The 7,299-nt window shown below is 36.3% G+C and overlaps 1 pseudogene across 1 annotated transcript; it reads left to right on the forward strand.

Moving 5' to 3' along the window:
* Window positions 1–674: 674 nt before the first annotated feature.
* Window positions 675–1,404, forward strand: LOC306667656 (small ribosomal subunit protein eS6-like; annotated as a pseudogene). Its single transcript has one exon. The product of its transcript is annotated as a small ribosomal subunit protein eS6-like (transcript).
* The last annotated feature ends 5,895 nt before the right edge of the window (window positions 1,405–7,299 follow it).

A 7,299-nucleotide genomic window follows, 5' to 3' on the forward strand; every position in this document is an offset into this window, starting at 1 on the left:
AATATTAGGTTAATCAACAAAATTGGAATACAAATGGTAGATTAAATACAAGCATTATGTAAGTGTAAAATTTATGGAAGGCAATAACTATATTCTATTTATTATGTAAAAGTATATCTCTATTCTTAATATATGGGCCCTGGAGTGCTTAGAAGTAAATGATTATGATTGTTTTTGTACTATTTTTATATTTTTATTGTTGCATCTTCACTGTAACTTAAACATTATTTCCAAATAAAAGATTTTTTAAAAAATGAATGGGAAACTTTTTGCAGTATCAGCATTTTGGAATTTGCTTTCTATTGCCATCCCATCTCCCAACAATAACAACACTTACATTAATACTAAATAAATTTTATGGTTTGGATATGAGGTATCCACAAAAAGACTCATGTGTAAAATAGTGCAGGAAGGTTAAGAGGTCAAATGACTAGATTATGAGATTATGAGATTAATCAATGGATTAATCCACTTCATGGATTAATAATTTGGATAACTACTTATAATGGCTAATAACTGATATTTGCAAATACCCCAAAGATAATAGACTTAAATGAAAATTTAATGAAAGCATTGAAGAAACATGTAAAAACAACCAAGAAAATAAAAATAACATAGAGAAGTAAAAGAAAACTCTATTTTGTGGTGCCTTGTGGGCAATCAGCTGCTCCAAGATGAAGCTGAATATCTCCTTCCCAGCCACTGGCTGCCAGAAACTTATTGAAGTGGACAATAAATGCAAACTTCATACTTTTCATGAGAAGCAAATGGCCACAGAAGTTGCTGCTGATGCTCTGGGTGAATAATGGAAGGGTTATGTGGTCCAAATCAGCGGTGGGAATGACAAACAAGGTTTCCCCAAGAAGCAGGGTGTCTTGACCCATGGCCGTGTTCCCCTGCTACTGAGTAAGGAGCATTCCCATTATAGGTCAAGGTGAACTGGAGAAAGCAAGCACACATCTGTTCCAGGTGGCATTGTGGATGCCAATCTAAGCATTCTCAGCTTGTTTATTAGAAAAAAAAAGGAGAGAAGGATATTTTGGACTTATGGATACTACTGTACCTTATTGACTGGGACCCCAAAGAGCTAGTAGACTCTGCAAACCTTTTAATCTCTCTAAGGAAGATGATGTCCGCCAATATGTGGTCAGAAAAATCCTTAAACAAGGAAGGTAAAAAACCTAGAACCAAAGCACTGAAGATTCAACATCTCATTACTCCATGTGTCCTGCAACACGGACACCAGCATATTGATCTGAAGAAACAGTGTACTAAGAAAAATAAGGAAGAAGCTGCAGAATATGCCAATCTTTTGGCCAAGAGAATGAAAGAAGCCAAAGGAAAAGACCAGGAACAGACTGCCAAGAGATGCAGGCTGTCTTCTCTGATAGCTTCTACTTCTAAGTTTGAGTCCAGTCAAAATAAGAATTTTTACGAGTAATAAATAAGATCAGACCTTCCAAAAAACAACAAAAAAAAAAATTAAAGAAAAAATAACAGAAATGTAAGACTATCAGACAAGCAATAATAGTCTTATCACTAGAATTTTATAAAAAGAAGAAAAATAACATAAGAAAGCTAACAGTTAAACTTATAATTCACAAAAAACTTCCATAAGTAATAAAATTTTTAAAAATACATAAATATGACCCTGAGTACCTGAGAGGGTAAAAGCAGAATGATGACTTCATAGACATATCTTAGTAAAATTATTAAATATCAGAGATAAAGACAAATTTCTTAAGATGCCCAGGCAAAAAGATAACAATTTACAATGAAATTAGTCTAATTCCCTTCAAAACTGGCTTATAAGCAATGAAACAACACAGCAGAACCTTTTGAAAATTCTAGAAGAAAACTGAGAATTTTATGTGCAGCCAAAATGTCCTCTAAACATCAGCACACACACAGTTGTTGTTGTTGTTGTTTGTTTGTATTTTGGTTCCAGGAATTGAACCCAGGGGCAATTAATCACTTAGTCACATCCCCAGCACTTTTTTATTTTGAGACAGGGTTTCATTTAAATTGCTTACAGCCTTCTAAAATTGCTGAGGTTGGCTTTGAACTTGAAATCTTCCTGCCTCGGTTTCCCAAGCTCCTGGGATTATAGGCTTGTACTGCCACACCCGGCCAGGCATATGGTTTATAAAATTCAAAAACTTAGGACATACTGAACCCATCAGCCATTTCTAAGGAATTTACTAGCAGACAAGTTTCATTCTATAGAGTGATGGGTGAGAAAAATTGACAGCTGGGGAAAATTCAGCCGAAGTACTGAAGTAAGCATTATAAAATGTATAAATGTGTATATTTAACAACACAAAATTGGGGATAACGGTTCAAGGAAAACAAATGAATGTTATGTGTTATGACAAAGTAAAAATATTGCAAATATTGTGGAAAAAGGAGAGGGAAAGAGAAATAGATAAAACTGTGGTTATATGCTAATAAGTGGTAATAACAGATACAAATAATCAAAATATTGGGACACAACAAATAGTAAAAGATAAAATTTAAAAGGGGGGACTTATATTTAAAAAGGTAAAAATGCAAAAGTAATTGTCCAAACAAAACCACAATTGTTCCTAAATGTCAAAAAGGAGATATATATATATATATATATATATATATATATATCACATAAATATATCACATAAATATATCACATAAATATGTATCATTTAAAAAATTATATAACCATATCTTTGGATCTATATTATCTATAGCTACATATGTGTAAGGAATACCCATCTCATTGAGAAAGAAGCATGAGAAGTAAAATGCACATAATCATAAAATATAATGTTAGAATTGAGATGAAATATATTGGTCATAACAGAACAACTTTACTATTAAAAGAATAAATGTTCTATGAGTTTGCAATATATAACCCAACTCTATGCTGGGTTCAAGAGAAACACATAAAACCAAGTGACAGAAAAGTTAAAAATAAAGGAATGGATAGACTTATATTAAGCAAATGCCACACAAAGAGAATGTTGAGTAACCCTGAGGGAGACGAAGATTTCAAGCCCCAGGCTTTAAACATGGCAAATTTGCACGCCTTTATGATAAAGACTGCAGTCCACAGTGAATACTTATGCTCAAATAGAACAACAATGGCTCACGAAGCAAACCTGCAGGAAGTTCAGGAGGACATGGTCAGAAACACCAGTAACAGCAGACCTTAATATATCTCTTATATAAGATCGATTGAGTAATACTGTTGCCAGCAGGAGTCGGATCAGGTCCATGTTCCACCGTGTCCAAGAATGAACACTGGGATCGCCAAGAAGAGCAAGTGAGCAGAAATTTTATTAGAAAAGTAAAGAAGGTGAAAGACGAAGGCTCAGGAGTCCCAGCATTGCACCTGGAAGGGGCAAGAGTGCTGCTGAGTTTGGTTGGGGTCCTCCTTTACGGACTCTGGAGGGAAAATGTTTCTTTTTTTCTAGTTTCTCACAGTTATCTGGAGGTGTGCTGGGCTGACAGGCTTCTGACATTTCAGTTGTCCCTGGTGCAAGCTTGGTCATGTCACACAGTTGCTCCCCAAGAAATGGAACTCACAGCCTTTCCTGAAACACAGGACCTATTTTATAACATGTCTGAGCATGTAAAAATAACTGTTCTGGTTGCTCTCTTGTCAACCTTTATTGTCCCTTTCCTACTCTCCACTGCTTATCCTTTTTCTATGTCAATAATATAAATAATAATAACAATAAATAATAATACACAAGACTCAAATAGCATAATCAATTGAGTAGAACTTCTGGACATATATCAAACTTACACCACAATAATAGAGAACATACAGTCTCCTCAAGTTCTTATGGCGCATCCACAAAATTTGATCAATAGCTTCTATAAAATAGAAATATTATGTGCCAAACCCTCTGGTCACAATACAAGAAAACTAGAATTTACAAAAAGAAGTAATAACTAACAACAAACAGAAAGTCTCTTCCAACTGGGAATTTTAAAAACTTGCTATTAAAAACTTTGGGAAGAAAAGAGAAATACAAACTGAAATTACAGAATTAAAAATTAATAATTACAATAAAATACTATACACCAGAATCATTGGTAGGTATTTAAAACTGTCAAATTAAAAATTCACCACTCTAAACATTTTCATTAATAAAATGAAGGAAGACAAATAAATAAATAATAGACTCACAACTCAAAACATTAAAGGAATAAATAGCTACATAAATGAAAATAGGACAAGAGGGTGCTACCAAAATAGTTCTGCTCTGTTCTTAAAGCATGCAAATGAATGCTGTTGGTGGTACTGAGAAAATAACAGACAGTATCAGCTCTGAAATGGCACCCTGGTCTTCTAATAGTTTCCATTTCATATCTTTGCTCTTCAGATCACCACAGCAAGGTCCAAGCAACAGTTTTCTCTATTAATGGTATTTGTGTCTCTCAGTCCCTTAGAGTAAGACTGTCAGATGTGCTATTACTGTTCAGGGCAGTAGTGACTCTTAGAATCAAATAAGGTATAAACAATAACATATTTTGGGGTTTTTGCAATTATTTGACCTATTTTGCAAAGGCTTTTAGTTGAAAGGAGAAGTGATTCAAGCATTCAGAAGAAAGTGTTTTCCCTCTGATTTTTTTTCTACTTGTTTTTTAAGATAGCAGTAAGACTGAACATTTTAATATACTCATGGAATTATCCAGAATTGAAATGATGATCAGATCAAAGCTGTCCCAGCATAGTTATAACTTATAGAAAACACATTGTCAAATATAGATACAAGGAATACTGTCCAATTTCAGAGTCAAAGAGAACTGCAGGATCCTGATGAAGCACATGGAATTCATTGTGCCCAAACAGTTAGCCTGGTACCTTTTTAAAGGAGAAAATCCATATTTGAAAAGAGTCATAACAATGTACCTTTCTAAGTTAACTTGGCCTTGTGTGTGTCAGAGGAGAAGGAGTTGGAGAAGGAAGGTAGGAGGGATGAGACAGAAGGAAAGAGGAGAGAAAGGAAATCTCTAATTTTAATTTCCCTATTGCTTTTGCTATGTCATCTAATTTAGTGTGCTCTCAAATAGTGTTTGAGAAATTCATAATATCATAATACTAATGGGTGACTGAAAAACAATATAAATTCATATTTTTCTGAATTCAAAGAAAAAACTTTTTATAATTCTGCCTTTGTGTTATTTGTTCCTCTCATTCTTCCCTTTCACTCATGAAGCATTTTCTGAGTACTAATGTGCCAGGAAAGTTCAAGGCATGAGGGGTGAAGAGTTGAATCAGATAAAGTTCCTGCTCTCTCTGAGTGCACATTCTGATGGAGGAGAAAGATACAAGAATAATTAAGCAAGGACAAGGGAGAGTGACTGGTGGTTGCTTTAAATTATATGGCAGGCAAATTGTCCTCCACCCTCCAGAGCAGGCTGGCAATGTGGTTTCCAGAGCACACTGTTGCAGAGGATGAGTTTGTGTGTGAGAGGAGCAAACAGTAGGCTGGTGGCTATGAAATGCTAGAAGTGATAGGTAACAGACAGTGAGTGGGGGAATGTAAGACTAAGGTGCTAATTCTATAAACTGGGTCCACTGTGCTGACTCCCACTTCCTTTTAAAAGGGTTTTACCTGCTGCTTACCTTGCTTAAGTCAATAGGATATGGTATAATTCTCAGTAAACCACCTGTTATCTGCTGGAGAAATGGAGGCCTCAATGCCAATAAGAACACAAGTAACCCTGGGGTTGGTATGGGTGGGGAGAAACTTTTGTGACCCTTATACAGATCAGATCCCAGAACTCAGGCAGATAAGGATAATTTTCCCAACTGTGAAATCTGTAAGCACAAGATCCAATTAGAACTGGCCAGTGTGGGCCAAGGTGACTCAGTTGCCTTGGACCTTTACCATGCACAGTGGGGACTTCAAAGTCTGATGGAATCCTATTGTCTGTAAAAGTCAAGAGGTGGGCCTAGGCAAGACTCTCTAGAAATTTCCCTGGGACCCCCAATAAAATGGGGGGTAGGTGTGTATGTGACATCCTTTCCCTCTCAGAGAACCCACTCACTCCCTTTAGAGTGTTCCCTTTTCCCATCCCTTCAATAAACTCATGCCTGCTCCTCTGAATGACCTGTCTGAAATCTTTCTGGCTGCCTCAACTTCTGTAGCTGCCTCAAATCTGCAAAGCCCTTGCCCTGTAACAGAAGGAAGGAGAGGGTGATCTGAAATGTTGTTAGGTTCCTAGGAGCCTGATTGTGTGAGAATTTGGGAGGCTACAGTAAAGAATGGGGTTCTATTTTGAGACTGGTGGGAAACTTGTGATAGAAATAGTGTAAGTCTGGACATAACATACTAGAGCAGGAGATCAGAACAACAGTGCAGTTTTTAAATCATCCCTATCATCTCCACCCAGGAGGATCATCTAGAGTGCAAAGGAACAACAACAACAACAAAAACTGTATGCTATGTATTTTAGCAAAATGATGGGCATACTTCATGGGTTCTAAGGGATAATTTTAGAATTAAGTCCTTGCATAAAGATAGAGACAAATCAGATCTGGGATGGTCTAAGTTCTTACTCTCAAAATTTTTGATTACATAAGTTAGAAGGAATCTTAAAACACCTTGTATAGAATCTCCGGACTTCATGTTATCTTTATTTTAGAGACAAGACACTTCAGAGACTGACACGTGGTTCAGTGGTAGGTGGAGGTTAGAATTGGAGGCCCCTGCCTCTTGGTGCAGTGTTCAATTGTCAGTCTCAATTATATTGCCTCATTTTTGCCACCACTGCTACTTGGTCACTGCACTATAGTTTCTCTGTAATAAAAGAGGTGAGGGTCAGAGACTGGTTAGTTGGGCTGGGTGGGGAGGGAAACTGAAATGGAAAAGAGGAGAGAAGAAAATTCACTGAGCATATATTATATGGTATATTTTATAGTGTGATGTTTTTCCCACACTTTTATTGGTGCATCATAGTTGTACATAATGATGGAACTTGCTGTTACGTGTTTGTACGTGCACATAATGCACAAAATATAACAGTATAATCACTCCCCACACTTCCTTCCTCCCACTCCTTGATCCCTTTCCTCTACTGATCTCCCTTTGATTTTCATAAGGCCCCCTCCCCACTTTTCCTTTCCTTTTTCCTCTCCAGCTTCTACATGTGAGAGAAAACATGTGACCCTGACCTACTGAATTTGACTTATTTCACTTAACATAATTGTGTCTAGTTCCATCCATTTTCCTGCAAATGCCATAATTTTATTTCTCTTTATGGCTGAATAAAACCCTATTGTGTAATATACAGCATTTTCTTTAT

The sequence above is a fragment of the Sciurus vulgaris genome, assembly GCF_902686455.1.
Source record: "Sciurus vulgaris genome assembly, chromosome: 8".
Classification (NCBI taxonomy): domain Eukaryota; kingdom Metazoa; phylum Chordata; class Mammalia; order Rodentia; family Sciuridae; genus Sciurus; species Sciurus vulgaris.